Source organism: Capra hircus, chromosome 10, assembly GCF_001704415.2.
Source record: "Capra hircus breed San Clemente chromosome 10, ASM170441v1, whole genome shotgun sequence".
NCBI classification, from domain to species: Eukaryota; Metazoa; Chordata; class Mammalia; order Artiodactyla; family Bovidae; genus Capra; species Capra hircus.
The window spans coordinates 53,958,271-53,981,049 of record NC_030817.1 but is presented as its reverse complement, the minus strand read 5'-3'; the positions used below and the strand labels follow the sequence as shown (position 1 = coordinate 53,981,049).

General features: G+C 42.0%; 1 protein-coding gene across 1 annotated transcript in view; it reads left to right on the top strand.

Annotated features, from left to right (window-relative positions):
- RORA (RAR related orphan receptor A) overlaps positions 1 to 22,779 on the top strand; it is an 807,273-nt gene that overhangs the window by 255,657 nt on the left and 528,837 nt on the right. The gene's annotated exons all lie outside the window — the stretch shown is intronic.

The window sequence follows — 22,779 nt, the reverse complement described above, 5'->3', positions numbered from 1 at the left end:
TGGGTTGCAATTGCCCTCCTCCAGGGGATCTTCCCAACCCAGATAGAAAGGACTAAACCCCAAAGAGGTAGAGAAAGCCAGTGATGGAGGACAAGGTGAACGTAGCTAGACCCCATTGTCCTGTAGCTCATGCAGTGATGGTTGGAGGAGAAGGGACACACTTTGATTAAAGAGGGATGTAGATCTGATTATTTACACCAATGCTTGGTTGCATTCCATTAAGTCCTTTTAGGGAAAATTAGTACCAGGGTATATGTAATAATAGCTACCACATTTGAGGGGTCATGCAAAGAATGCTCAAACTACCACACAATTGCACTCATCTCACATGCTAGTAAAGTAATGCTCAAAATTCTCCAAGCTAGGCTTCAGCAATATGTGAACTGTGAACTTCCAGATGTTCAAGCTGGTTTTAGAAAAGGCAGAGGAACCAGAGATCAAACTGCCAACATCTGCTGGATCATGGAAAAAGGAAGAGAGTTCCAGAAAAACATCTACTTCTGCTTTTTTGACTATGCCAAAGCCTTTGACTGTGTGGATCACAATAAACTGGAAAATTCTTTAAGAGATGGGAATACCAGACCACCTGACCTGCCTCTTGAGAAACCTGTATGTGGGTCAGGAAGCAACAGTTAGAACTGGACATGGAACAACAGACTGGTTCCAAATAGGAAAAGGAGTACATCAAGGCTGTATATTGTCACCCTGATTATTTAACTTCTATGCAGAGTACATCATGAGAAACGCTGGGCTGGAAGAAGCACAAGCTGGACTCAAGATTGCCGGGAGAAATATCAATAACCTCAGATATGCAGATGACCCCACCCTTATGGTAGAAAGTGAAGAGGAACTAAAAAGCCTCTTGAAAGGGAAAGAGGAGAGTGAAAAAGTTGGCTTAAAGCTCAACACTCAGAAAACGAAGATTGTGGCATCTGGTCCCATCACTTTATGGGAAATAGATGGGGAAACAGTGGAAACAGTGTCAGACTTTATTTTCTTGGGCTCCAAAATCACTGCAGATGGTGATTGCAGCCATGAAATTAAATGACGCTTACTCCTTGGAAGAAAAGTTATGACCAACCTAGATATTCAAAAGCAGAGACATTCCTTTGCCAACAAAGGTCTGTCTAGTCAAGGCTATGGTTTTTCCAGTGGTCATGTATGGATTTGAGAGTTGGACTGTGAAGAAAGCTGAGTGCCGAAGAATTAATGCTTTTGAACTGTGGTGTTGGAGAAGACTCTTGAGAGTCCCTTGGACTGCAAGGAGATCCAACCAGTCCATTCTAAAGGAGATCAGTCCTGGGTGTTCATTGGAAAGACTGATGCTGAAGCTGAAACTCCAGTACTTTGGCCACCTCATGTGAAGAGTTGACTCATTGGAAAAGGCTCTGATGCTGGGAGGGATTGGGGGCAGGAGGAGAAGGGGACAACAGAGGATGAGATAGCTGGATGGCATCACCCGACTCAATGGCCATGAGTTTGAGTGATCTCTGGGAGTTGGTGATGGACAAGGAGGCCTGGTGTGCTGCGATTCATGGGGTCGCAAAGAATCAGACATGACTGAGCAACTGAACTGAGTGTGTAAAAGCCTGGAAATCTCACATTCACTGAAGTCTTCAGAATATAAAGAAGAAATTATGGGGGTTTTAGTCTTTTTGCTTCAGGATTGGTGATGTTCCGTTCTGTTCCCTTCATTTTGAAATCTGTGGCTCGAAAGCAAGCAAATGCCAAACAGCCTTTGACAACCACACTTGGTGATCACTCTTTCTTAAAGGTGGCTTTTATAAATGAAAAGCTTGATCATGATATTGGATTTTTGTTTATCCTCAGATTGATTTCCTCATTAACCCAAAGTGTTAGCAAATAGCATTTGGTGGGCTTAAATCTAGTGAAAGATAAAACTAAGGTTTTGTTTCCCCTTTTATGGATTTTAGAGGTTTGGGGTATGGATTGTATTTCATTTTCCTTTGAAAATTGTATGTCTAGTGGAACATTATAAAAAAAGTGGATTTTTTTTTGGATGGGGGGGTGTGGTGAACAGAGATCCACCCCCTCCAAGTTGTCTTTATAACCAACCTTCTAGTAGAATTGTTTATAGATGTGTAGTTAAAGAATACCAAGTACTCTACTTGATGGCTTAAGAGAATGAAGTTATGTCTCTTGGACAAGGTTTGGGCTGATTGAAAATTAAATGGGGTATTGATTGTAAAGGCATGTCTAAAACATTCAAGCTAGATCCCAGGTTTATACCTTGCTTTGTAAGTTACTTAGCCAGTCTTTAAAAGGGTATCATTAATACCTTCCTCACAATAATTTGGTGAAGATTAATGAGATTCTGTGTATGGTGTGCCTGGTGGGATGCTAGAAGAATGCACAAATGAGCTGTTTTTCAAAGACCTGCAGTGTGCTTTCTCAAGTTAGAAAACTTACCACTTACTACTTATTCAAGTAACAGCTGAGCTTAGCAATGAGAAACCGTAGGTAACCAACTTCTATCTACATTGTTAGATATCCAATGCCAAAGACAGGTAAGTTATGTAGAAGAGTGTGCCCATTCCTTCCATTTCAGAATATTCTGGTGACTAATGAAGAGGGTTTTTTGTTGACTATGATGGCTACTCCATTTGAAATATCGATATCAATAACCTCAGATATGCAGATGACACCACCCTTATGGCAGAAAGTGAAGTGGAGCTAAAAAGCCTCTTGATGAAAGTGAAAGAGGAGAGTGAAAAAGTTGGCTTAAAGCTCAGTATTCAGAAAACGGAGATCATGGCATCTTGTCCCATCACTTCATGGGCAGTAGATGGGAAAACAGTAGAAACAGTTTCAGACTTTATTTTTGGGGGCACCAAAATCACTGCACATGGTGACTGCAGCCATAAAATTAAAAGACGCTTGCTCCTTGGAGGAAAAGTTATGACCAACCTAGATAGTATATTCAAAAGCAGAGACATTACTTTGCCGACTAAGGTCTGTCTAGTCAAGGCTATGGTTTTTCCAGTGGTCATGTATGGATGTGAGAGTTGGACTGTGAAGAAGGCTGAGTGCCGAAGAATTGATGCTTTTGAACTGTGGTGTTGGAGAAGACTCTTGAGAGTCCCTTGGACTGCAAGGAGATCCAACCAGTCCATTCTGAAGGAGATCAACCCTGGGATTTCTTTGGAAGGAATGATGCTGAAGCTGAAGCTCCAGTACTTTGGCCACCTCATGCGAAGAGTTGACTCATTGGAAAAGACTCTGATGCTGGGAGGGATTGGGGGCAGGAGGAGAAGGGGACGACAGAGGATGAGATGGCTGGATGGCATCACTGACTCGATGGACGTGAGTCTGAGTGAACTCTGGGCGATGGTGATGAACAGGGAGGCCTGGTGTGCTGCGATTCATGGGGTCACAAACAGTCGGACACGACTGAGTGACTGAACTGTACTGAACTGAATGAAGAGGGTGTTGGTGGGTGAGATACCTTCAGTCTATGGACCACTTGTTTTCTGCTGAAGCACTTGGAGGTTTTGAGTCCAAGAGAGCCTTCTATAAGTACAGTGAAACAGTATTTTAAGTATCAGATAAGTACCCAAACCAGCCCAAAGTAAACTTTCTTATAGTCCAGACTGATTTTTGACTTGCTTACCATCTCTAGTATTTCTTTCTGTGAAACAGGGCATTCTGATTTCTAAACAGAAATTGTTTACCTGCATCTCCGCAACCTGTGGTGGTGGTTCTCTGACAAGTTCCATGGTGCCTTGGGCTCTCATTGTGAGTTGAGGTTTGACCACAGATGGGTAGGTGCTCATGGGAATAAACTTGAACCTTCTCAACAATAGAGGCTGCAGGAGAGAGGAGTCATCCCACTGTAGTTCCCCAGCAAGATCTAGACTGAATCCTACTCTCTAACTGGAGGACAAAGGATTTCTAACTATCTTTGTTCCTATTCTTGAAAGAAAATAGAACTTAAATTTTTAATTTATTTTTAAGTATGTTTTCTAAAAAAATTTTTAAATTCAGGCTGTGCTATTACAACACGCAACATCTTAGTTCCCTGCCCAGGGATCAAACCCAGGCCCCCTGCGCTAGGAGCACAGAGTCTTAAGCACCAGACCACCAGGGAAGTTCCTGTTCCTATTCTTTTATATGAGTTATTCATAAGTTGAAAGTGTGTTGTGTCAGTTAGGACCCACCCTATGTGAGTTGTAGTGGCAGACTTTTAATGCACAGGTTATGGAGATCTTTAATCCTCTGGAAAATGAAGGAAATGCAGGTACCTAGATTCCCCTCCACGCCAGTGTCAGTGCTTCTCAAACTATGATCCCTGGATGGTCAACATCCCTTGGAACTTGTTAGAAATGCAAATTCTAGAGCTTCCTGCCAGACCCTCTAAATCAGAAACTCTGGTGATAGGACCCAACCTGCTAAGGCAGTCTGGTGGATATTAGATTTTGAGGGTTACTGGTTTAAGAATTCAATTGAATTCTTACCTATACTGCAGTCTTTGGGGCAAGGGATGTCTAGAAAGTAGGGTAAGGAGAGTTCTATGGTAAGGTGAGGGGCTTAGTAAACATTTATGATTTTTATTGGGAATTTATTTCTAAATGTGGGGATGCCAGATAAAATCTAAGATGCCCAGTTAAATTTGAACTAAAAATAAATATATTTTTAGTATGCTAAGTTGCTTCAGTCGTGTCCGACTCTGTGCGACCCCATAGATGACAGCCCACCAGGCTGCCCCGTCTCTGGGATTCTCCAGGCAAGAACACTGGAGTGGGTTGCCATTTCCTTCTCCAATGCATGAAAGTGAAAAGTGAAAGTGAGTCGCTCAGTTGTGTCCGACTCTTAGCGACCCCATGGACTGCAGCCTACCAGGCTCCTCCATCCATAGGATTTTCCAGGCAGGAGTACTGGAGTGGGATACCATTGCCTTCTCTGAAATTTTTAGTATACATATGTCCCATTTGATGTCCTGTGTTTTTATTTGCTAAATCTGACAACTCTATCTGAACATAAAGTTAGGTTGTGTAGAAATTTGACAGATCCCATCTCAAACAAGTGACCAAGGTTAGCTTTACCATTCGTAAATCATGTTAATATTATGTGTTCCCTGATAAGTCATGATTAGAAAGGCACTTAGCCCCTTGAGCTATTTTTCTTCAAGCTTTATAACCTCAATTTAATCATTTGAAAACATCAGACACACCCAAATTGAGAGACTCATCAAAAGTATCAAAGTCATGAAAAACAACAATTGAGGGACTGTCAATGATTGAGGGGAAAAAAAAGAGAAAAAGGCATGGATGACTAAATTCAGTGTCGGATTCTGGAAAGAAAAAAAAAGACGTTAATGGAAAAACTAGCAAAATGTGAATGAAGTCTGAAGCTTAGCTAATAGTAATATACTAATATTGATTTCTTAATTTTGAGAAACGTAGTATGGTTATACCTGAGGTTAACACTAGGGTGAGCTGGGTGAAGGGTTTATGGAATTTCTCTGTGCAGTGGGTCCTCCTTATCCAAGGCTTCCACCTCCATAGACTCAAGTCTGAATCTGTGGATGTGGAACCTATGGATATAGATGGCCACCTGTGCTATTCCATTTTATTTAAAGGACTTGAGGGTCTGGGGAGTTTCGTATCCATAGGGCCTTCTGCGATGAATCCTCTATGGATACCAAGAGACAATTAAGCTATTTTTGCAATTCTTCTGTAGATCTGAAATTATTTCAAACTGAAAGTTTTTTTTGTGTGTGTGTGTTTTAATTGGATTGGGTATACATTAAACAGCCATGTGAATACCACCTTCCCTTCTTATTTTTCTTATGGAAACAAATATTTTACTTAAATGCTGAACTATGTGGGAACATTTAGGTGAACTACTAACACATGGGATGTGGCTCATCCAATACCCTTGGGGCCAAAAATGTTACAGTCGTTTTAAATCTGCCAGAGCAAATGTAGTCTTTTCCATGAATGTCTAATGTGTTTTTTCCTGGACATTCATGGGAATCCATATCTACTCTTGTGGTTTATTCACCCTGAGCAACAGATGGATTGTTGGGCAGGAGGAGAGGGACAGTGGGGGTGACTTTTTAAGAGGATATTGCAAAAGCATGGCTACTCGGGTATCTTGATTGTTTTGGAAAATTCTGTTTATTTCCCCAGTTTAGAATTATATCTGCAAAGTTTGGTCTGTGTAAGCCCCCGAGCTTGGGGATGAGACAGTAAATTTTTCAGCTAAAGAGAAATCTTGCAAGAGGTCAGCACCATCTTGCAAATTCTTAACCAGTTTGTTCTGGAATTAGTGGTTTCAAATAAAAACCTTCTGGTGGTAGTGCCTCTGCTTGCAGGCATTTGAAATCAGTCTGTGAATTTAGTTTATTCTCCACCTCATCCACCCCTACCTCCCTGCTGAGCAGTTACTGTATTTCCTTGCATGAGGAGGTACATGAAATGGTAAGTCCCCAAGCCACAAGGACTGTGGTATCTTCTTCCTAGAAGCTGAGATGCTCATAGCCCTGCCCACAACAAAAGGCCTAAGGACTGCAGTTAGCATCTCTGTGGAAGTTTAGGTTAACTTCATCCCTAGCTCAATTCTTAAGCAGAAATGAGTATGGCCTAAGTCTTGCCATTGATTAGAATGCTGTCCCAAGACAAGTCTCATTTTCAAACTCTCTTCACCATCATTCCAAACGCATGGGCTTTCTCAGTGCCATTTCCTCTAGCAGGAATCCATTTTTCTTCCCTGTTTGAAACTCTTGTGCTTCTTAGTAAAATATTAGAAGCATAGACAGCAGCCCACCAGGCTCCCCTGTCCCTGGGACTCTTGCCTAGAATGGGGTCGGACACAACTGCAGTGACTTAGCAGCAGCAGTAGCAGATTGGTATAGGACCTTTTTAGCTTAACACTGATTCACATCTGCTTCTCCAAGGACTTAATTTCATTTATTCACTTAGCATAATTTTCTAATTTTATAATGTTAGACAATTTATCAATAATTTACTGATATTAAATGTTTAATATTTATTAGTAATGTATTTCAGTTCTTGTTTGTTTCTACCTTTTTATCATTTTAAATAACACTGGGACTTCTATTTTTAAAACAGTACTATTAATACTTCTAATCTTTTTTTCATCTTTTGAGTCATTTTTATTAGGAAAAACTCTTAGGTTTAATATTATTGCACACAAAATTCTTAAAAATGTTAGAAGTTTTTTAGTGTATATTGCCTGTCAGTTTAATCTTTGCATGACTAAAATGACCTGAAATGTCCTCTGTTATCGTCACTAATCCACGCCCATCACTTCCCTGATGACCCGCATTGAGACTCCCCTCACCCAGTCTCTAGTTTCCAAATAAATTCTACCTACTTCTCTGTTCTGTCTCTAGTGTTTCTTTCCTTCGTTTATTCATTCATTCATTCATTCAACAAATAGTCCTACTTGCTTTAATGTTGTTATATTTTGCTCTTTGGTTTTTGTCTGTCTAGAAGTCAACTTGATACAGGAAGTTTGGCTCTCTTCCCACTTGCTTCTAGGAAGAAGAATGAGATGGTTATTTATTTTCTCCTAGGTATTATTGATGTCTTCTCAACAGGGTCTACATTTGTTTTTAAATGTTTTATTTTTGCAGTAAGCATCCAGTAGTTACTAAAAAAATGAAAGTGAATAAAATTTGTTCTTCCTAATCTGAAAGAAACAGTCATTTGTTGTTTTAGTTAATATATAGATAAGGATGACATAGGATTTGAAGACACAGAACTGGACATGGAATAACAGATTGGTTCCAAATCAGGAAAGGAGTACGTCAAGGCTGTATATTGTCACCATGCTTATTTAACTTATATGCAGAGTACATCATGAGAAACCCCGGGCTGGATGAAGCACAAGCTGGAATCACGATTGCTGGGAGAAATATCGATAACCTCAGATAGGCAGATGACACCATGCCTATGGCAGAAAGTGAAGAAGAACTAAAGAGCCTCTTGATGAAAGTGAAAGAGGAAAATGAAAAACTTGGCTTAAAGCTCAACATTCAGAAAACTAAGATCATGGCATCGAATCCCATCATTTCATGGCAAATAGATGGCGGGAAAAAGGAAACAGTGAGAGATTTTATTTTGGGGGGCTCCAAAATCACTGCAGATGGTGACTGCAGCCATGAAATTAAAAGATGCTTGCTCCTTGGAAGAAAACTATGACTATTCTAGACAGCATATTAAAAAACAGACATTACTTTGGCAACAAGGTCCATCTAGTCAAAGCTATGGTTTTTCCGGTAGTCATGTATGGATGTGAGAGTTGGACTATAAAGAAAGCTGAGCACTGAAGAATTGATGCTTTTGAACTGTGGTGTTGGAGAAGACTCTTGAGGGTCCCTTGGACTGCAAGGAGATCCAACCAGTCCATCCTAAAGGAAATCAGTCCTGAATATTCATTAGAAGGACTGATGCTGAAGCTGAAACTCCAATATTTTGGCCACCTGATAAGAAGAACTGATTCATTGGAAAAGACCCTGATGCTGGGAAAGATTGAAGGCAGGAGGAGAAGGGCACAACAGAGGATGAGATGGTTGGATGGCATCACCGACTCAATGGACTTGAGTTTGAGTGAACTCCGGGAGTTGGTGATGGACAGGGAGGCCTAGCGTGCTGCAGTCCATGGAGCCGCAAAGAGTCAGACAGGACTGAGCGACTGAACTGAAATGGACTCCCTTTTTTGTTGTTGTTCAATTGCTCAGTCCTGTCTGACTTTTTGTGACCCTATGGACTTCAGCATGCCAGGCTTCCCTGTCCTTCACCATCTCCTGGATAACCTCACTTTAGCTAAGTAGATCTAAGGTTTATAATTGATTTCTGCCTGTGTTGTATTTTGAGATTCCATTTACTTTAACTCTTGTACAACATCTAGTGCTTGGTAGTCTCAAGTGTTGATGCCTGTTAAAATAATGGTCCAAGTTAGAAGTTTTTGCTTTGCAGGAAGCCTAGGAGACTTGCTTGTGCTCTTGGTGGGTTTTCAGGTGCAGGTGCTGTATGTTCACACGTCGCAGGGTATACCCTTGTAATTGCATACATGGGTATATTGCACATAGCTTCCCTGGTGACTCAGGGGTAAAGAATTCACCTGCAATGCAGGAGACCCAGTTTCAATCCCTAGGTTGGGAAGATCCCCTGGAGAAGCAAATGGCAACTTCAGTATTCTTCAGTATTCTTGCCTGGGAAATCTCATGGACAGAGGAGTCTGACAGGCTACAGTTCATGGGGTTGCAAAAGAGTCAGACATGATTTAGTGACTAAACAACAGTTATTATTAGACATATTTTAAACTGTTTTTTGCTTCATTCAGAGAACCCAAAATCTATGACAAGTTTTTCTCATAAATGGTCAGGATAAATGCATTTACTGTTTGATCAGCCTTTTCTTATCCAGAAGTAATAGGCTTTGAAGGAGTTACTCTATTTCTTGACACTATATACAACTCTACATTGTATTTTGTTTTTTATTCTTTCCTCAATTTACTGCAAACAGCACCAGAGTAGAAATTTTACTCAGTTTCTACCTCTCAATGACCAAGTTACTGCCCAGTCATAATGTGAGACAAGTGTAATTATACCTTACAACAATGGCTAATAAAAATAAAAATCACATGCAAGGCTTTCTAATTCCAAACTATCCTAATACTTTTATACTATTAATTGTCAAATTAAGATTTTATTTATTATCTCATTAAGGCCTCTGAGTACACAAAGGCTGCATTAGGGTATAATGGTAGCTTTTTAAAATAAAAGTTATACTTGATCTAATAAGATAAAGTATGTTGCTATTGATTTGCCTAGGAAACAAAAAGCGCAGATCTTCAGCAGGAACTGAATGAAACTACTAGTTCCATGAGTTCAAATCAGTGTTATTTATCGTATGACCTTAGGGTGTTTTGAGTTGAGGTTAAAAGTCAGTCATCGTCTACAAAATAACTCCAGTAAATTTGCAGCCCAAGAAACCCTAGCTTTAGTGGATGGGCTATAGAGCTGACAACCAGTCAGAGCTGGGTCCCGGTCCTGGTTTCCCCAATAACAAGTTGAATGAGGTAGGGTACCCTTGGGCAGAGTACCTCCTCTCCCTCAGACTCAGCCTCCCCATCTTATAGTGGCTTCAGCAGCAGCTCTACTCCTAGCCCCACACTCAAGATAAGCAAAAGCACATGTCCTCCTGCAGTGTTATATGTGAATGTTTATGGCAGCATCATTTATAGTAGTCAAAAAGTTGAAACAGTCTAGATGTCAACCTATCATCTGATAAATGGATAACAAATGTGTAACTTAATGTGTATAAATATAATTAATATGACATAATATATGCTCATTTGCTCTGTCGTGTCTGACCCTTTGCGACCTCATAGACTGTAGCCCAGTGGGATCCTCTGTCTGTGGAATTTTCCAGGCAAGAATACTGGAGTGGGTTGCCGTTTCCTCCTCCAGAGGATCTTCCTGACCCAGGGATTGAACCCATACCCCCTCGGCTCTTGCATTGGCAGCTGGATTCTTTACCACTGTGCCACCTGAGAAGCTCCCGATAATATACATGTACACACACACATATGTTTTATACACACACACACATATAAATACATACACACACACAATGGAAAATCATGCAGCATGAAAGAATGAATTACATGCTGCAACTTGAATTAACCTCAAACACTCCACCAAAGAAAGAAGCCATACCCATAAGTTCACAAATGAAATGGTTTGTTTCTTATAAATTTCCAGGATAGACCAGTCCATAAAAATAGAAAGCAGGTTAGTGATGAGGAGAAAGAAGAGTGGCAATGATTGCCTAAGATGCTTGGGGTATTTTTCAGGAGTGATGAAAATATTTTAAAACTAGAGAGAGGGATGGTTGCCCAACATTGTGAGTGGACTAAATGCCACTGAATTGTACACTGTAAAGTGCTTAATTATATGCTGTGTGGATTGCACCTCTAAAAATAACACCATAAGCATACTCTCACTCTGAAGCTTATTAGAATTTAAGTAGGGTGACGTGTACATAAGCACTCAAAACATACCCTGTTCTTTATTCTGCCTTTATTGTTGTCCATCCCTCCCTCTTTCTGGGTGATGATTCATTCTTTGGTGGAAAAGAAGGGTGAGATGATAGTATTTTCAGCAGAGAGAGAGCAGAAATGATGAGGGAGGGGTGTGACTCCCGGTCTGTGCGCCTGGAGTAGGTCAATAGAGGCCAGCCCTTTACCATGTTGTGTCTGTTTAAACACATTGTGCTCCTTGTCTAGAGTGTTTCAGGTGGCCTTTAAGCACCACCCCACAGAGAGATGGGGAAGGATGCAGACAACTGCAGTGTTGAACACTTCATCTCAGGCAGGCATTTGCCAAAGAAGCAGAGTCATAGTTCTAATAGTTTAGCAACAGGATTTGCCATGGTCGATAGGCTGTTTGTCAGCGAGGCAAGTGTTCTGCCTTTGGCTATGACTTTTATATATTCTTTCCAACAGAGGCAGAACAACAGAACAACAAAAATCCCCAAACAGTACACTTACTTATCGAAAAATAGGCATTTCCTGAGCCGAACGAAGGTAATTGCCTTTTGACCCATGAGGTTATGGGCCTGTTTCCAGAAGCATCAAATGTAACTCCCCTGCTATTAACATGCTGTGACTGATGGCAGGTATATTCGCTCCTGATTTTTCCACCCCAAGGGAAATTAATATTTCAGTCTGATTCTAGAAATAGGTGATCTATCATTTGCCATCAGTATCTGCTCTCTCCTAAGCACTGTTTTGACTCCACCAGACCTGCTTAGGGGTTCTGCCTGCAGCCTTGATCTTGCTCTTCTCAGTTATTTGCCTCATGAAGTGTGGTTTGCTAACTGCCTGAGTCTTTAGCATTGTATAGCATTATGCTGATGTTCCATGCAGTGGAAGGAGTGAAAACATAGCTGGAGTGGGTATGCACTTCTCAACAACAAGGAGGACAGCAAGTAAAGACGCCATGAGGAGAAGAATGTAACTGGGCTGGGGGAATGAATGCAGTCCAGCTAATCAGTCATTCAGAATTCATACTTGAGCATCTACTGTATGGAAAACACCTGCTATGATTAAAGAGGACTTGAGCTCAAGCTCGCTACTAGCTGCATGACCTCCAAGAGGTAATCAGTGACTCTGGGCCTCAGTTTCCTTATCTGTAAACAAGAGGTAAAAATCTCTTCTCTTCAGGACTATTTGGAGAATTAAATGAAAGCAGTCCAGTTCAGTTCAGTTCAGTTCCTCAGTCATGTCTGACTCTTTGAAACCCCATGAACTGCAGCACTCCAGGCTTCCCTATCCATCACCAACTCCCAGAGATTGCTCAAACTCATGTCCATTGAGTTGGTGATGTCATCCAGCCATCTCATCCTCTGTTGTGCCCTTCTCCTCCTGCCTTCAATCTTTCCCAGCATCAGGGTCTTTTCCAATGAGTCAGTTCTTCTCATCAGGTAGCTAAAGTATTGGAGCTTCAGCATCAGTCCTTCTAATGAATATTCAGGACTGATTTCCTTTAGGATGGACTGGTTGGATCTCCTTGCAGTCCAAGGGTCTCTCAAGAGTCTTCTCCAACACCACAGTTCAAAAGCATCAATTCTTCAGCGCTCAGCTTTCTTTATAGTCCAACTCTCACATCCATACACGACTACTGGAAAAACCATAGCTTTGACTAGATGAACCTTGTTGCCAAAGTAATGTCTGTTTTTTAATATGCTGTCTAGATTGGTCATAGCTTTTCTTCCAAGGAGCAAGCATCTTTTAATTTCATGGCTGCAGTCACCATCTGCAGTGATTTTGGAGCCCCCCAAAATAAAGTCTCTCACTGTTTCCTTTTTTTCCCCATCTATTTGCCATGAAATGATGGGATTGGATGCCATGATCTTAGTTTTCTGAATGTTGAGTTTAAAGCCAACTTTTTCACTTTCCTCTTTCACTTTCATCAAGAGGCTCTTTAGTTCTTCTTTGCTTTCTGCCATAAGGGTGGTGTCATCTGTATATCTGAGGTTATCGATATTTCTCCCAGAAATCTTGATTCCAGCTTGTGCTTCATCCAGCCCAGCATTTCACATGATGTATTCTATGTATGAGTTAAGTAAGCAAGGTGAAAACAGTTCAGTACCTATCAAAAGCAAGCATCCCGTTAAGTGGATACTCAGCATAACGGACTCTCTGCTTTGATGCTCATGGCCCTCAAGGATTCTTAGGGAGCTAAGGCCAAAACTGCTTAACTATTGCACCATTGTAAAAGTGTGAAGGATGTGGCTCTGATTGTTGTGTTTGGGTAGTCATGAGAAAAGACCATCAGCCAAATAGATGGCTGGAATAATAAGTTATAATACACACCATATTTTGTACCTCCAATCCTTGCACCTCACAATGATCCAGAATTTTATAGTTATGAGTCTATCACTCAGATTAAGTAATTTGCCCACTTCTGACCTGGCCAACCTCAAAGCCCATGGTTTTCTTACCACCCAGTAGTGTTTTATAAAGAAACCTTGTAGAAGAGGTGGAGCTTGAGTTGAACCTGGAAGAATGAACACACTTGTATAGATTGCGAGTATATCTTGGGTGACAATGATGGAAAGATCATCCTCAGGCAAGGAGGAACAGCCAGGATAAAGGCCTGGAGAGGAGAATGACATCACCCAACGGTAAAGATAAAATCCATGTGGAGTGGGAGGAAAGAATGAGGCCTTGCAACCTCAAGTCTTCAGTCTTCTAATGTGTTCTGAGCACCAATTTCCCCAGCTGACTACAGCATGTTGCCAGCATCATCCCATCCATTTCATGTGATTATAGTCTTTACATAAAGAGCCTTGTTTAACTTCTGCTAAAGAAACATTTGACCTTTCTAAACATCAGAAGTAACTTGATCCAAAGTGCTTCAATCCCCAATCTGAGGATTGTGCTAAATGAAAGTCCCAACGACTTTAGGTACTTCTCTATGTCCCCTAAATGGAGACAGAGCCAATATTTCAGGGGAAAAATGGAAATTGGTGTGGGCTTATACCTTAACCAGACCCTTGTGCCAGTAGCTTGGAAAAAGCTGTCCTTTGTTTAGAGACAAATATACATCAATAATAATCACAAGGTATGATGGACTTTATGATCTAAGCACTTTCAGAGCCTTTTGAAGGCTCAAGTTTACGTATTGCTGGGCAAAGTGAACCTGAACAGAAGACTTCACCCTCCCACTAAGAGCCTTGTATTGCCACCTGGTGATCCCAGGTCTGAAGTTCCATTATCCATTGACAATTGCCAGCTTCTTGTCATCAGCCCTGACTAGTTGATGAGAAGACCTTAAATTGTTCAGGAATGTGAAAAGGCAAGTAGCTGAAAACAGATGATTTGCAATGTCTAGTTTTAGTGAGAGAAGCCTACACAAGGAAGTGTCACGGGTTAGAAATTTGGTGATCTCAGGGCCTTTAAGTCCCAATCCAGGGTCCTGTGTCCCAGTCCTGCCTACATCCATCTCACACTGGGCCCCCCAGGAAGTCTTAGCTTCTCATGGACTGCAACTCTTCATCTCTAAGTTTAAGTGACTTGATTTGGCTTAGCCATGGTACAGTCCTGTTTCCATAGGCTTCATGTGCTATAGAGGTTTTAATTTAGTTTTATGTAAATTCTTGATTTTGAATAACTCCTTGATTTAAGAAAACATATCAGGCTGAGCCCCTTGTCTAGCTTTTAGCACAAGATGAATTTTTCATACATGAGCCCAAACACTGTCTTTATACTTTTTCAAATAGAAGTATGACTTTTGAAAATAAAGGTACTGAAGTTTAAGACGGGTTTAGTTTTTCTTAATTTGATCAAATATTCTGATAACTTTCAGTGCCAAACATTTTAATTTAGTTTTTCTTTCTTTTAGGCAGGAGCAAGCTCTTCTATTTAATTTTGAAAATGAGAAGACATTTAATTTATGTTTTCTCCTTCACTCAAAGATTCTACCCATCATACTATTTATATTCTAAATCCCTTCTTTAAGGAACTTCAAAGCCAAGGAGGAAATGAAAAGATTTTAATCCACTTCCTGATCTTAGTCATCATAATGGAAAGGGGTGCCTATAGTAAGAAAAGAGAGATGCAAAACCTTAGGAGAATTTATAGGCCTTTTATTTCCCAATTTTAGGCAACTCAATCCTGGGATTTTCTCCTATTCTTCACCTATTTGTTACAATTTAAAGTCCTGCTTGCTCCATAAATCCTGCTCAAACCACTGTAGTCCGCAGTGATCACTCTGTTCCTCCAACACGAACAGAATTCCTCCACTCTGTTATTCCAGGGTACTATTTACGTATACTATGTACTGTACAGTACATTCGCGATATATATTTGCTATACAGTGTTATGTACTATATAGCAGATGTCACCCAAACCAAGTAATATAGATTGTCTAAATTAGTATTTCTTAAGCTTTCTATAGTGAAGGATTTGTTTCTCCCTTCCTCTAATTTATTGCCTCTATTAATTTTTAACTCCCCAATTGCTACCTAAAACATTTCTGTTGGGCCCTGAACTATTTATAAATGTGGCTTTATACACTCATGTACAATTTGGCCTCAGTTTTCTCCCCAGTGACAACCTCTTGTGTTTGAGGTTTTAAAATCCTTCTCGGACTCTTTGAGCTCAACCATCTCTGTCTAGGAGTAAGTGTAGACATAGGAATTTTACCTAACAAAATTTTGGTTTATATTTTGGGCCCTTATTAAAGTTATCTGCTGCACTTATGACTCAAAAAATTACACTATAAAAATGAATTGCCAGAAAAATGAAATAAAAAGACATATAAAATATAAAAACCAGATTTATTATTACCAAATTCCTTAATCAACACTTTTCATTTTTGAAGGGATCTATCACATTCTCAAAATGTTGTAAGTTTCTAAACAATTCTCCCAAGTTCTATATTTATCTCGTTTCGAACTGGTAGCAACAAGCTTATAGATCCGCTCTGAACCATGAGCTATACTTTGTATGAGTAGCACTGGTTATTACATGCAATATCTTATTATTTTTGCATGTGTTACATTCTGCATTGTGTAAATTACCTTGTGGACAAACCTTACACAGTATATATTTTTCCAGTAAGACTTGTGAGTAGATAATTGTTAGTAGTAATTATAAAAATGAGGATGGTGATAACTCAGATTCTTAAAAATAATTAAAATAATTAGTAATACTATCAGTAATATCAATGAATTGCTATTATTATCATTACTTGTTCTTTTTAAAATAAAAATCTGTTTAGAAATGTTTTTAACCTCTATTTTTAGTATTATACTCCAGATGTTCAATTGTTTAAAGCTAGACTTTCTCATTAAAAAACAGGAAAACCTTTCTTTTCATTGGAAAATATTTTAAATGAATATGAGTAAACATTTGGTTTTAACACAATACTGTTAAATACAGGGTGCTTTGTTATGCTGGCAACTGACATTTGTTTTTAGAAAATGCTATGGAATACCATTCTTGCTTATAATGTTATAATACTAAATTGTATTTAATATCCCTTCCCCATCTATTCCTTGAACTAAATATATAACGTCTATGGGCAAAAACTTGCAGTCTTTCTGATTTTGGAAAATAGTCTTCGAGTTTAATCATCAATGGTTCTATACCCTCTTTTCTTTTCCTCTAACAAACTTTGAAAACAACTCAGTGGAGCCTGTAATCACCCTAGTTATTGTCCATAAGGGATGTTTGTAGAACAGGCATAGACCACACTGGCCTGAGCAAGCTGGATACATGGCCTTCTAAGCAGAGGTGACATTTACTTCCAGGCATAGGCTGGATACTCAAAAAATACCTGGAGTGGAAGGGAAGATTGCTTCCAAGGTAATAACTGTGCTGCTGTTGCTGCTTCTGCAACAGGTGGTGGTGCTGACCTGTGTGGCTTCCTCTCCCCAGCAGCAAGAATTACTGGCTTCCGTGGAGCCCCTTGTAATCCCACCTTACTGGGGCCAGGATTTCATGGATGCCGGGAAGAGTGGGGGTCTTCTAAGGGCTGCAGTGTGCCTGTCGAGAGTCTCACCTCTTTTCCTGTTCTACATCTAAATAGGTCTTTGGCCTTCGCCTGGGCTGCTTTGCTAACGTTTCTCTCTCCATCATCAGCTGTGCGACGCATCCATGTGGGCAGATCAAATTGGCAAATTTGAACTGTGCCTGTAGCTGTGGACCTGGGCTGCTCGGACACAAGCAGGATGGTTGGGTGTGAAAAATCTGTCTTCATTTAACTCGATGCTGATCTGCATTTGTCTGGAGACTCTGGGATGGTTTCATCTAACTCCCTCCTTTTATAAATGAGGAAACTAAGGCTCAGAAATGCTCAAGTTTCTTCCATTTGATAGCCCTCCTATTGGAGTAGGAATTGATCTCTGTCTTTTCAGCTTCCATTTTACTAGGGTGGAGAGTTGGATTCTTAAAAGGAGAAGAATTTGCAGAAGTGTTGGGTGAAGATCCAGAGGGTCCAAGGCACTGAGTCCTTAAGGGGATTTTGCTGTCCTGGGAGTCAGGTAGCTGAGGATGCTAATCTCCCTGCCCATCCCCCACCTTCCCCCTCCATGCCACCGCCAAGCTCCCACCTGGCCCATCCCAGATTAGAGCCACAGCTCAGCAACCTCATTAGTGGAATGGCAATCCGCTCTGGCCTCCCTGGGCTGGGTGGTGGATTAATTGCTCAGTGATCAGAAGGTACCTTAAAGAAGGAAGGGATTACATGAATCCTTCCAACTGATCCCATCACCCCGGCTAACCCCTGCTCAGGGGTGGAGAAGGGGCAGGCGGGTATTGTGGGAGTCAAAGGCCTCTGAAAAGGTCCCACCCCAGAAAACCTCTCAGACTGTAGGCCCCAACTCTTGACAAAGTAGGAGGTGAAATAAGTTTGTGTGTGTGTATATCAGTGGTGGCAGAAACTGGGAATTAAGAGGGGACACATGCCAGCCATGTAACCATCAGGGAACTATGTTGGAGGCCACATATTTGGCACCCTGCCTGGCACTGTCTTTGTTACTTACAAGCATTCCCTTTTTTAATCCTCTGAGTTTTTAGACATAGGCATTCTCCTCCCTACTTCCTAGATGAGAGTAAGTTTGCCCCAGAAACCAGCTTAGCCTGGCTGCAGAGATGTTTCGTCACTGGTGACCCATGTTCCATATACTCCTCATATCCAGAATGTGGTCCCACATGTTTGTTTCAGTGGTTTTCATAGTGAGTTGTGGGACCAGCTTTTCTTAGTTGTCATTTGAGTATGGCAAACGGGAAATGGGTACCTTTGGGAAGTTCTGTAAGAATTTATTGAAAGGGACTTCCTGGTAGTCCAGTGGCTAAGACTCTGTGTTCCCAATGCAGGGGACCCAAGTTTGATCCCTGGTCAGGGAACTAGATCCCACATGCCACAGCTAAGATCTGGTACAGCTAAATAAATAAACAAACTATTTTAAAAAAAAAAAGGTTTCTTGACAAGCCCAGGAAGATGCTGTGACCATGGCAAAACTTAGCCTGGGAAGAGACTTGACAGGCCAGGTGATGTAGCAACAGGAATCTACCGCTTGGTTTGCTCATTTCCTCTTTCCTGGCCTGACTCAATGTCCTCCTGTCTTCGCTACTCTGTGCCGTGATGGGTTGCTCTGTGGAGGCCTCATTGCTCCTTGCCCAGATCAGGGTAGCAGCTTCCAAGGGGCACCCGCAGGCAGTATGTACTCACCCTGCCCTGTCCCCTTCCTCCCTCCCCTCTCCCCGCAGAGTGACACTCCCCTTGTGGAAATCCCGCTGGCTTCCCTCTCCCCACACTCTGCCCCGCAGGCGTAGATTCAGGGCTGTCTGCAGGCCCTGGCCCACCCCTCTGGCCTGCACTCTCCAGGCCCATTCAGCCCAGCCTCACACCACCACCTGCGCCTGGCCCAGACAGGTCAGCCTTTCCTGTCCTCTTCCTAATGCCGAGGGGAGCCGCCTCCCCTTATCCACAGGCTGAATCCTGGCAAATCTCAAATTACCTTCGAGATTCCCTTCCTCCAGTAAAATGTTCCTGGTGCCTTGGTCTTACAGGAGAGGTTGTCCATATGATGAGACATTCCATTTAAGTCACATAATGCTGCTGTTAATCCAAGGATCCTTGGAGGCCTGGTTTGTGATTTCTTCCCACTTGTGTCCTTGCACAGAACCTGGGACGGAGACCAGGCTCAGTGCGTGTGGAGTAAATGAGGTCTTTGCATGCATGCACGCTAAGTTGCTTCAGTTCTGTCTGACTCTGTGCGACCCTATGGACAGCAGCCCACCAGGCTCCTCTGTCCACAGGATTCTGTAGGCAAGAATACTGGAGTGGGTTGCCATTTCCTTCTCCAAATGAGGTCTTTAGTAGGCTGTGTTTCTCACATATTTTGACTCTCAAGGGTCTTGATAACTCAGAAACCACAAAGGTAAAGCACAGAGTGAATAACTTCCCTGCTCCCCAGCGGGGCAGTAACACTTCCCTTAGTAGGACATAGCCTTCTGTCCCCAGTCTCCTGGTGGCTGTGTAGAGAGGAGAGGTTTGAGACTTGTCTGGTGGTCCAGTGGTTAAGAATCCAGGAGACACAGGTTCAGTCCCTGGTCAGGGGACTAAGATCCCATGCGCCACAACAAAAACCCAGTGCAACCTAAAAATGGGGAGGGGGTGGTGAGAGATGGATAAGGCAGACATTTTCCTTAGTTTATAGACAAGGAACTCGAGAGGTGAAGCAGGTTGATCCACATGAGCTGGCAAAGGGGAGCTGGTGAGAAAGCTGCCCTGGGGTTTTCAGGTATGGATCCTATTGGCACACTTCCCACCATAGTTCCCTAATAGCCTGAAAGGATATGAAACCCAAGCTCATTAGAGGTTTCCGAAGTGAGTCGTGGGGACCTGATGCTCTTTCCATGGGGGATCAGGCTATGGGCATCATTCTCCCAGGCTGTCCACACTCTTTCTCCAAAGGGATCTTCATCTGGGTCACTTAGTTCTGTGACTCAAGGAACAGCCTGTTAGGTAAAGGAAATCGATGAAAAGAAGTGTGAAATGCAGGGTCCTGCAGGTAGGGATGGGTGGAGCAAATCCCCTGAACAACGGCTCCTGTTGCTGATTGCTGAGATCGATTCCACACAAAAGGGTCTCTCTCTGGATTGGCCAGAGGCAGCATCTCATATCTGTAAGGCACAGGTACAGGATGGAGAAGAGGCAAGAAGCTGGACTGAGTGACCAGTGGTTCCCAGTCCCTCAGAGCCAAGGTGACTTTGCTCTCTGTTCTTCCTGAGGCCTGGCCCTGACAGGGTCACCCCCTCTCCAGGCCTGGCTACAAGGGTCTTAAGGGCAACTTCTGTTGTAAGCAGAAAAATGTTAACAGCTGGGATGTGCCGGTCTGTCAGAGGTCACTGCTGTTACAAGTTTCAGAGTGAACATTTTTTAGTAGAAGGTGAGACAGAAGAACTGCAGGCTGTGCTTTGAGGTTGCACACTTGAAAAATCAGACCATTTTCAGAGCAGCAGGCTAAGGCTGCCCACCCTCTGCCGCTCGTCCCTTATAGACAGTAGCAGTTCACAGAGACACCACTCTGAGTAAAACTGGGCAGGTGGCCGGGAAAAGTCAGTGGCCCCTGAAACTGGAGGCAGCAGCTTTTATCCTGCTCTTCTATCAGTGAGCTGTGTCACCTTAGGCAAGTACCTTAACCTCTCTGGGCCATACTATTGTATGGACTGGAGGGAGGGCTCTCACAGATCTCCCTTTGACATTCAGTAAACCTGTGATTCTAGAATTCTCTCATGTTTTGTCATCTTCCGCATTCCTTTCCAGAACTTTCCGGATGGCTCTTTCACATCTCCACCCACTGAGACGAGGTGGGTCGGGCTTTAATTTATGTCCTCCCCTTGCCCAGCTGCTCAAACTGCCTCTACTTTTGAGTTCTAATCCCAGATTTCCTATGAGTCATGTGATGATTTTAGCAAAGCCGCCTCCATTTTTAATTCTTTTTAATCTATGAAAACAGGGCCTCATCTATTATCTAAAGTAAGATGAGGATTCTTGAGAAAGCTGGTTAGATATGGTAGAGAATCCTCAGGTCAGAGGAGAATGATCATAATAACAATAATGGCAAGAACAACAAATATTAAGAGAACTTACCTTGTGCCTGGCCCTAGGCAGCTGAGGCATTAAAGTGTTTTATCACATTTACAGCTCCACAAAAAAACCCTCGTAAATTAAGTGATACTATTTTTGCTTTACAGATGAGGAAACTGGGTTGAGAGAGGTTAAATGATTTTTCTGGAGTCATACAACTCATAACTTTCGGAGCAGCATTTGAACCCAGACTAAACACTCTGGCCTTCTTTCCCCAAAGACTGTCTAGAGAAATCCTGAACTGTGATTTTAAAGTAGTGAGACTAAATATACACACACAGCCATACTCATGGACAATAGGAAAGTTTATGTAAGTGAATGCATTCTAAACAACACCATTACCTTATTGGGTCAGTTTACGTACTTGTTCCAACAGAGTCACACATGCTTGGTTAGGATTCTTTCTTCTAGAGGGATACTTCGTGCACTGCCCACATGTATAGTATTTTCATATCATGGCCACAGTCTGCTTTTTTTATTCCTTGTGCTCACATATCTTTTCATCAGTTTTGACTCCAAGTGATCTTTGGCTATTTCCAACAGGCAAATTCCATCTACTTTTAAAGGAAATATGTACCACCATTCAACCAACCTATCTGGCTGTATGCTTTCCCACTCTTCCAGTGGCTTGCAAAATATTTTAGCAGCGAAACTATTTTTATTTCCAATGGAATCTTTAAAAAAAAAAAAACTAAACTAATTTTTGAGGCAGATAAAAGCAGAGCATCTGTGTTTGAAGCATGATAGGTGGCATGATCCCCATCCACTCTTCTCTCCTACCCTTCTACTTCTCATTCTTGGCCCAGAGGGTACCGTCAAGGAGGCTTCAGGTTCCAGAGAACCCAGTCTGTAAACCACTGCCCTGGCACAGGCTGCCCAGTGGTGGGAGAGGCAATGCCAAGAGCTCCAAGCCTCCTTGCTGGCCCAATGTGAGCAAGTCCTGTGTATGAACTGAAATAGCATACAGGTCTCTCCTGAAAATTCTTACTTAAGGCTGCAAGAAAGGAGAATGTGACTCCTTGGTGAAAGACTCTTCAGGGTCTTTAATCCACTGTTCATGTTTGTGGAAGAAGTTTCAGAGGTTTGCAGAAATGCTTTAAAGAAGGAAGAAGAGGGAGCTTGCTGGCTATAAATAGAAAAGCTAGTTCTGAGGTCAAGAATGATAAAAGAGGAGAGAAAATTGAAGAATCGCAACGAACAGGGAAAAGAATCACAAAGATACTGAGAAAAAGCATAGAGAGTGGGGATTTCCAGCAGAAAACGGAACCCCCAGTATGTCCCAACCCCAGGCTGAATGGTGGATGTCCACTGCCCCTGGCAATGTGTCCAGCCTCCCACTGAAGTTAGGGGCTCACAAAGTCGGGAGGGGGAAGCACAGACCTGCTTTATACTGGGCCCCCAGGGGCACCAACAGGGATCCCTTTTGTAAGGACAGAACTAAATAGGGTTTATACTCAAAAGTCTCTCAATCCTGGAGGAAATCGGGAATCAATGGTAAGAGAGATTCACATGGAGTATTAGAGATCGGAAGAGCAGCCTTGCATGAAAATAACCTGAGTCAAAGCTAGAAAGTCTAATGCATTACTTCCTTTTAATGCTTAAATATGAACTTCGGGCAA